This window comes from Etheostoma spectabile, chromosome 23 (genome assembly GCF_008692095.1).
Source record: "Etheostoma spectabile isolate EspeVRDwgs_2016 chromosome 23, UIUC_Espe_1.0, whole genome shotgun sequence".
NCBI classification, from domain to species: domain Eukaryota; kingdom Metazoa; phylum Chordata; class Actinopteri; order Perciformes; family Percidae; genus Etheostoma; species Etheostoma spectabile.
This window is the reverse complement of record NC_045755.1, coordinates 757,615-765,641: the sequence shown is the minus strand read 5'-3', so window position 1 is coordinate 765,641 and position 8,027 is coordinate 757,615. Positions and strand designations below refer to the sequence as shown.

General features: G+C 43.7%; 1 protein-coding gene and 1 long non-coding RNA gene across 5 annotated transcripts in view; one reads left to right on the top strand and one right to left on the bottom strand.

Moving 5' to 3' along the window:
• The window catches only part of ttll12 (tubulin tyrosine ligase-like family, member 12), a 114,392-nt gene that overhangs the window by 71,172 nt on the left and 35,193 nt on the right, over positions 1-8,027 (top strand). The window lies entirely within an intron of this gene.
• Positions 6,710-8,027, bottom strand: part of LOC116673154 (uncharacterized) — a 13,410-nt gene continuing 12,092 nt past the window's right edge. Inside the window, exon 4 of the long non-coding RNA XR_004327770.1 lies at positions 6,710-6,791. This is a non-coding gene — a long non-coding RNA (uncharacterized LOC116673154). The remainder of the gene's footprint in view (positions 6,792-8,027) is intronic.

The window sequence follows — 8,027 nt, the reverse complement described above, 5'->3', positions numbered from 1 at the left end:
CCACAGGAGAGGAGCCTGATAATTGAACGCTCTGGCTCCCGTTCTACTTTTAGAGACTCTAGAAACCACAAGTAACCCTGCATTCTAGGAGCGTAGTGCTCTTGTAGGGTTGTAAGGTACTAGTGTCATAACACACTAGACAGCGAGGAGTATACAAAATACCAGGGAGAAGAGAGAAAGAAACCGGTGTTGCCACCTTAAAAATGTCTATTGAGGCAAAGATTTATCAAGAAAGAAACAACAGAGAAGGAATCAGCAAGTCGAAGCTAGCTACGTGGTGAGTGAGATGATTGCCAAGGACCCGGGAAGCCGTTCAAGGAAGGCGAGTCATCAAAAAGTGCATGTTACTAGCTGCAAGTAAAGTCGGCCAGAAAATAAGGGTGCATTTTAGCAATATCGCCTTCAGCTAAGACACAGTGGCAGAGCGCATTGTTGACCTGTCAGAAAAACTACATGACCAATGCATGAGAAAACCAAACGTTTTTGTGCATTACTCAGTGGCTCTTGATGAAGAGCACGGACAACACTGACAATGCACAGCTCGCAGATATGTCCGTGGTGTTGACGAACATTTTGAAGTGGATTGAGGAGTTGCTCACTGGGACCACAAGCATGGTCAGACACGTCAGGAGATATTCCGCCATCTGTTGTGTGCTATTGAGGATGCGGTTTGCCATGGAGGAGGTTTGCTGGAATAACACGACAGAGCACCATCAATGTCAAAATATGGAATCACTGGAACATGCACCTGTACTGGTGTTTAATTATTGAGCATTGCAATTGGTAAAATATTGAGCATTGCAATTGGTAATTTGTATGTTGTGTGTTTCTTTTGTGATGTTGTTGGATCAGTTGTTCTTATGTATTTATGTTGTGTATGGTCTGAACCCCTCTTGTATGTTTTAAAATCATTGAGTCTTGAGTCTGTAAATAAAGATAAAGGACGGAAGGAAAAAATGAATGGTGGCACTTGTTCAAAGTAAACTGGAAAAAGAGAATGTGGAGGAGGCCATTGCTCTGCACTTATTATCCATCAGCAGGCCCTTTGTGGCAAAGCCTAAGGTTTGACAAGTGATGTCTGTTGTTGTGAAATGCATCAACCCCATCAGATCTAGGGGCTTAAAGCACCGGCAGTTCGCGCCTTTTTGGAGGAAATAGAGTCAGAATATGAGGATGTGCTCTACTTCACTGAGGTACGTTGGCTCAGTAGGGGAAGCGTCTTGATAAGGTTTTTGAGTTGAGAAGCAGAAGTAAAATCCTTCATGGAGAAGGATGGGATGGCTGTTCCTGTCTAAGTGATCCCAAATGGCTCATGGACTTAGCTTTCTTGTTGACATCACACAGGAGCTGAATATACTGAACAAGAAGTTACAGGCCAGGGGCAGCTGTCAGTGCTGCTATTTTTCAAATTTTGGCTGAACCCTTTTCCTTCGAGTGCAAGATGCTTCTCTTGTACTTCAAATGGAGCTTATTGACCTGCAGTGCAATTCTGAACTCAAAGTAAGTTCAGGGAGGTGAGTGGAAATGCAGACAAGCCTTGGACAATTTTTGAGATAATTGCCACCCACCTTCCCTGAGCTCTCCAGGATGTTCAAGCAGACCATATGCCTTTTTGGGAGCACATATCTATGTGAAAAGCTTTCTCCACCATGAACTTCAATAAGTCCAAGTACAGGTCCAGACTTACTGATGGACATCTTCAACCATACTGAGGGTTTCAACTGTCTTCCCTCAAGCCAATGTGTTCAGCTGTGTGAGAGGAAGGTCTCTGGCCGCAGGATTAAGCAAGGAAGCGCATGTTCTGAAGACCGTTCATGAAGAAACCATAATGTTGAGGCAACTGTTCAAAAGAAGAGGGGATCAGTTGTGGTCCTTTTTGGGGAATACTTGAAACACATTTTTTGTGGAACACTTGATGCGGCCCAGCCAACCCAGACTTACCTTCAGCGGCCCCCCAGGTAAGTGTAGTTTGAGAACCTGGATAGAGTCTGGCAACTGGTCACTTGCTAACAAACAATAAAAATTCAGTCATATATATGTCTATTATACAAGGGTGCTAGTGTCAATGTGATTGGCCGTGCACTGGCTGCTTGGCTTTTCTTCAACGGGTGTGGAACATGATCGAACAGAGGATGCCTCCACGTCAGATTGGCCAACGCTGTCAAAAGCTTTCCCGTATTTTGACAAGGTCCTTGACAAGGCGGCTGAGTCTTCTGCCTCAAGTCGGCGGTGGTGTTGACGTACAGTAAGCTATCACAGTTGTTAAGCACAAGCAAATTCATGATGTGGATCAAATGTAATCTGGGGGTCCAGGTGTTTGTTTGAAGAAAACTGTTGCTTGCTTTATGATGGTTGAATATGTGGTAGAGCAAGAAAAAGGGGAATTTTTGCCTTGCTGATAAGCAGCTGGTTTATAAACGCTCTTGCCTTTATAACATTGTCTCCATGGCTTCCTATGGTGGCCCTGAACTGCAAACCATGACAGCAAATCACCTAAAAATATTCTATGTGCCACAGAACCAATCAGGACAAGGATCAGAGAAAATGTAAACCATGCAGTCATCATCACTAGAGACTTTTCATTAATGCAAACCTTTTCCACCATGGAGTTTTTCATGCCATTGCTTGGTGGGGTGTTACATCCTTCAGGCCTGTGATAGTGAAGTGTTACGCACCTGGCTGATAACTGTCAACAGAAAACACCAGACTGCTCCACTGCCTCTGGTGACATAAACGGAGCAAACCTCAACAAAATACAGATAGCACATCCATTACAACCACACTGGCTCCCCACAGGGATGTGTGTCTCCCAAAAGCTCTTCTTCCTTCACACCCAAGACTGCACCTAAGGAGACCTGTCCCGCTACGTAATCAGTGATCGCCATCATCTGGGATGGTGACGAGTCGGCATACGACGAGGCCCTCTTGTGTGGTCAGAACAACCTGGATTAAATGGTCTTTTAACTCACTGCCCCCATTACATACTCAACAGAACTGGGTTTAGCTGTGGAATCCTTTTGGTTTTAGCGATCCATGAACCCTCAGGACATGAAGTGGACGCCCAACATCGACACCATCCAGTCGGTTCTCTGCACATCCATCAACTGTGTGGTTTGAATTGGCCACCATGATGAAGAGAAACTCATCAAACAAAATAACTACCATGAATACATTCTGTTTCATAAAGTTGTTATAAGTCTGGTAATAAGAATTTGAATCTCTGTCTCTAGGTGCACTACGATGAGTTCATCCCCATGTTTGAGAAGCAGTACACACAGATCATGGAAGGAGGTAGAAGTAAGTGTAAACTCTTGGTCCTTGAACAAGGATCTAATACTGCCTTTAACTCTTACAAACTGAGCTCTGTGTCGGGAGGAGCAGTCTGTTGTACATCAGGATGCTACCATCCAGGTGTCCCAAGCTCACAATGTCAATCCCAGGTTATGTTGGTTTGAAGGGCTTATTTCGATGTTTTTGTGTTCAAGTCCTTTTTTAATTATGTCCTTTTTTTGTTGTCTTTTCACTTCTGTCATGGTAATCAGAGGGGTGTAGTAGTACAAAATCTGTCTTATTTTAGTTCTATGAAATGTTTTATGATCAAAAGTCACTCAATAATGCAGCAAAAAAGGATTTGTAGTCCCATATGTGATGATGCATTTAATACAGTTGTTTTTGTTGTGCACTTTTCTAACATTTCTTTCCACTACTCACAGGCAGAGAATTTTTGTGCGTCAAGGAGCTCTTCCAGGCAGCTTCTTCTCGGCCGGTCCTAATGGTATAAGGTTCCTACCGTCATCCCGAGCCATCTATGCCGTAGACCTCATGCTGAAGTGGAAGTACTGGGCAAAATGGTGAGCATTTGTTCTTCGAGAGAAAGAAAGGGAGATGGTGAGAGACTGAATTGAGGCATTGAGGTCACCGTTCACGGACTGCTAAGTCTGATCACGGTAACACAATTGATTTTCTCCAAAGATGAATTCTGCTCAAACTTCTCGGTGTAGTTTTTTTCCTGACCGCCCCCCATCGCCATAGCCCAAATGCACTATGAATGAAAAGATTGTTTAGCCAAAGTGACGGAGTATATTCATCTAAGCTATTCATCAGCATGGTAAAGAAGCATCTACGGTAGCATTACTGGGAGCCTGAACCAAAATGTTTCAGAGGCCATTACTCAGGTAAGAAATTAACGCTCTCCAGTGCAAATAGGGTCAATTTTCAGTTGGCGAAATAAATTGGAGAGGGCTATCGGCACATGGCGAGTAATAATTGTACCAAATAGTTTCGTTTTTCAGTCTTCATTTTGGTAAAGGCACAGCTACTTTCTTCTGTTCCTCGCTGTCTGCACGTCAGAGCTTTGCGAGGGCGGTCCGACACACCCACACACACACACACACACACACACCCACACAAACACACACACACCACACACACACACACAAATACTGGGCACACACTGACACCAGCCACTACAACCCTCTGTTAACTCATAGCTAGCGTTTACTCTAGCCTAGTTAATTTTTTGGGCAGCCTCTTCCAAAAGAAAGCACAATGAAAATAAATGTTAACCATTATTAACAGGTGACCGGAAACAGTCTCAGTTCGCCTGTACGGGAGGCTCTGAACTCCTTTGGGCCTTCAGCGATTATTGTCCTCCTGTTGAGTTTTTTTTTTGGTTCCCTGGATACAGAGTGGTCATTCTTATATCATATCAACCACACCCTAAAGCAATCAAGCTAGTTCTATGACTGGCAACTTTCTTTGCAGTTTGTGAATTCAAAACAACAACAAAGGGTGGGATAGGGTGCGAGTTTTGTGGTTAGATCATGCTTGTATAATGTGGACTGGATATGGAAAGGCTGCCCATTCATTAGGAACTGACCTATGCCTAAGCCTTTCAATGCATACCACAACAAAGAGGAAACAAGGTCTGCAACATGTATGATTTGGGGAATTATGGTTTGTCTCAAGTAAAAGTACCAATTTGAAAAATATTACTCAAGTGCAAGTAAAAATACCATCTAAAAATACTCAAGTAAAAGTAATAAGTAGGTAATTTAAAATGTACTTTTTAGTAAAAGTAGTAAAAGTTACTTAGTTATGTTATTTAAAAAAATCTCTAAAACGGTGCGGGGGGATCTCTCCCGTAGTGGAATAGATCAAGGGGTCATAAAGCCATATGAGCTAATTAGATGTATTCATTAGCCAATGTCCTAAATACATTGTCCTACGGGTTGCTAGTGGCTAGACGAAAAATTAGCAATGAATTTATACCTAATATGCCTATCTTAGAAATGTTCACTTTCTTACTGAATTTTTCTTGTATTAATGTGAGCAAACTCCTAAAAAAAAACATGGAAACTCCACAATGACTGTCTCTTTAACTAGGAGGCGGTTCTGGAGGAGTGATGGTTAAAGTCTGTGATTACTGGAAACATGGTTGTAGTATGCAGCGTCCTGATTGGTGGAAAATGCTTTCAGAAGAAACGGCCGTTGTCAGGTAAACATGTCACTGTCAAAGAGGCTGAAGCAAAACGTTGCCATGGGAAAGCCCAGCTTTAATGATGAATGTACTGTAAGTAGGTCATGCAGTCGTCATGTATGTCTCATTTCTGTTGCAAAATAATACAACCAGCATCATCATCAAGAATGAAGAAGGCAAAAAACATTGGTCATCAGGGCATATCAAGTAGCCACATGCTATGCTGTTTGGTCTTTTAATTATCCATAGATTTACACTGGTTCATTTACCCAGCAGTTACGTTATAAGAATTTGTCCAAATTTCAAGATTCCCAGCAAACTAAGTAACTGGGCAATATTTATATAGAACTTTTCTAGTCTTAACAACTACTCAAGCGTTTACATAGTGCAGGAGTTTCACACATTCACACAAGTTCATACAGTAGCCGAGACTGCCACCTGCTCGTAGAACACACCAGACATGTGTGTGCCCAGTGGACTGAGCAGACAGAGCAGATTGAATATCGCTTTCTACATGTTTGTGCCTGTCTATATAGGTGAGGTGTTGATAAGTACTGACTTTTTACTCCAAAGGTTTTATTGTAGCCTAGTTACAGGCCTAGTAGCCTTAGTTACAGTAACAAGGACTAACGTGACTTCATCTGCCCCAGCGGCCGTTGGTGATCTCTTTGTTGGGTGTGTGTGTGTGGGTGTGTGTGTGTGTGTAAATGTAAATGTAAATGTGCGTATTTATATAGCGCTATTCCAGTCTTAAAAACTGCTCAAAGCGCTTTTACATCTACAGGAAACATTCACCATTCACCAACATTCATACACTGTGGCGGGGCTGCCGTACAAGGTGCACCTGATCAACAGATAAACATTCATACACATTCACACCGATGCGCAGCAACCGGGGGCAAATCGGGGTTCAGGTCTTGCCCAAGGACACTTCGAATTGACTGCAGGGGCGGGGATCGAACCACCAACTGATCGAACCACCAACCTTCCGATTGGCAGACAACCGCTCTACCACTGAGCCACAGCCGACCCTGTGTGTGTGTGTGTGTGTTTGTTTGCGGCGCGCATGCGTGGTGTGTGTGCGCGCGTCAAGCGTGGGAACGCTGTAAATTCAATTCAATTTATTTATAGTATCAATCATAACAAGCGTTATCTCGAGACACTTTCAGATAGAGGAGGTATAGACCACATTCCAGAATTTACAAGGACCCAAACAGTTCTTGTAGTTTCCTCCAGAGCAGAGCAACAATGCGACAGTGGCAAGGAAAAACTTCCTTTTAGGCAGACAACCTCGGACGACCCAGGCTCTTGGCTCTGACGGGCCGATTGGGGTTAGAATGAAGAGTGGAAATAACAAAAATAGAAAAAAATAGTAGTTTTGTAGCAGTTCTTTGTTGTAGTTATGGCAAAGCAGGGCACTGTTGGCATTATAGGCCAGAAGGAGTGGCAGGGCACAGCAGGACGTGGCAGGGCACAGCAGGACGTAGCAGGATGAACATGGTATCACAGAACCGTTAGCGGGACCATGGCGACAGCTGCTACCATGATTTGGAGCCTCTCTGATCCGAGGGAACATGCTTGGGAAAAAAGAAATAACGACTCCGGGGAATGACTCCCCGAGCTAGGTTAGCAACATGCATTCTGGGACATGGATGGCACATAAATGGAAAGATAGAAAGATAGGAGAGAGGAGCTCAGTGTGTCAAAGGAAGTCCCCAGCTGTCTAAAAACTTACAGCATAACTAAGAGAGACAGGGTTAAAGAGAGGAGCTGGTCGGGCTAGAACTCTACCCCAACGGATCGGCTCTATGCCAAGTCTCCTCTAGTTTTTATTATATTATTTATTGATAGATAAATCTGGACAACTATGACGAGAAGCAGGTGGGCCGAATTAGGCGGACGCTGCAACTCCTCACTCCTAACAATTTCAATTCTATGCCGGTAACTAAGCTTATCAAATCATACCAAGAGAGACAGGGTAAAGAGGGAGCTGGTCAGGCTAGAACTTCCCCAACCGGATCGGGCTGTATGCCAAGTCTCCCTTAGTTTTATATATTCTTGTTATATGATAGATAGATCTGACAACTATGACGAGAAGCAGGGGGGTGGGTAGGCGGGCTCTGCGATCCATCACTCCCTAACAATATTAATTCATGCCCTAACAATAAGCTTTATCAAAAAGGAATCTTAGCCTACCTAAAGCCTAATACCGTTTTCCCCAACCGCCTGGTGGCACGGTCTCGTTTCGCCTCATGAACCCTATAACAGAGAGACCTCGGTGCTCAAGCGCAGCGCAGAAGAAGTGCGAACCTCGATACACTGTAGGGAACGCTCTCGGCTCCTGTACACTGGATTGAAGAGACTAATAGAAACCAAATAGCCAAACCTGCAGACTAGGAGCGTAGTGCTCTTGTAGGGTTGGAGGGACGTATGAGCTCTTTAGATAAGGATGGTGCCGACCATGAAGAACTTGTAGGTGAGAAGAAGGATTTAAATCTATTTGGAGTTTTACAGGAAGCCAATGCAGAGAAGCTAAAACAGGAGCGAT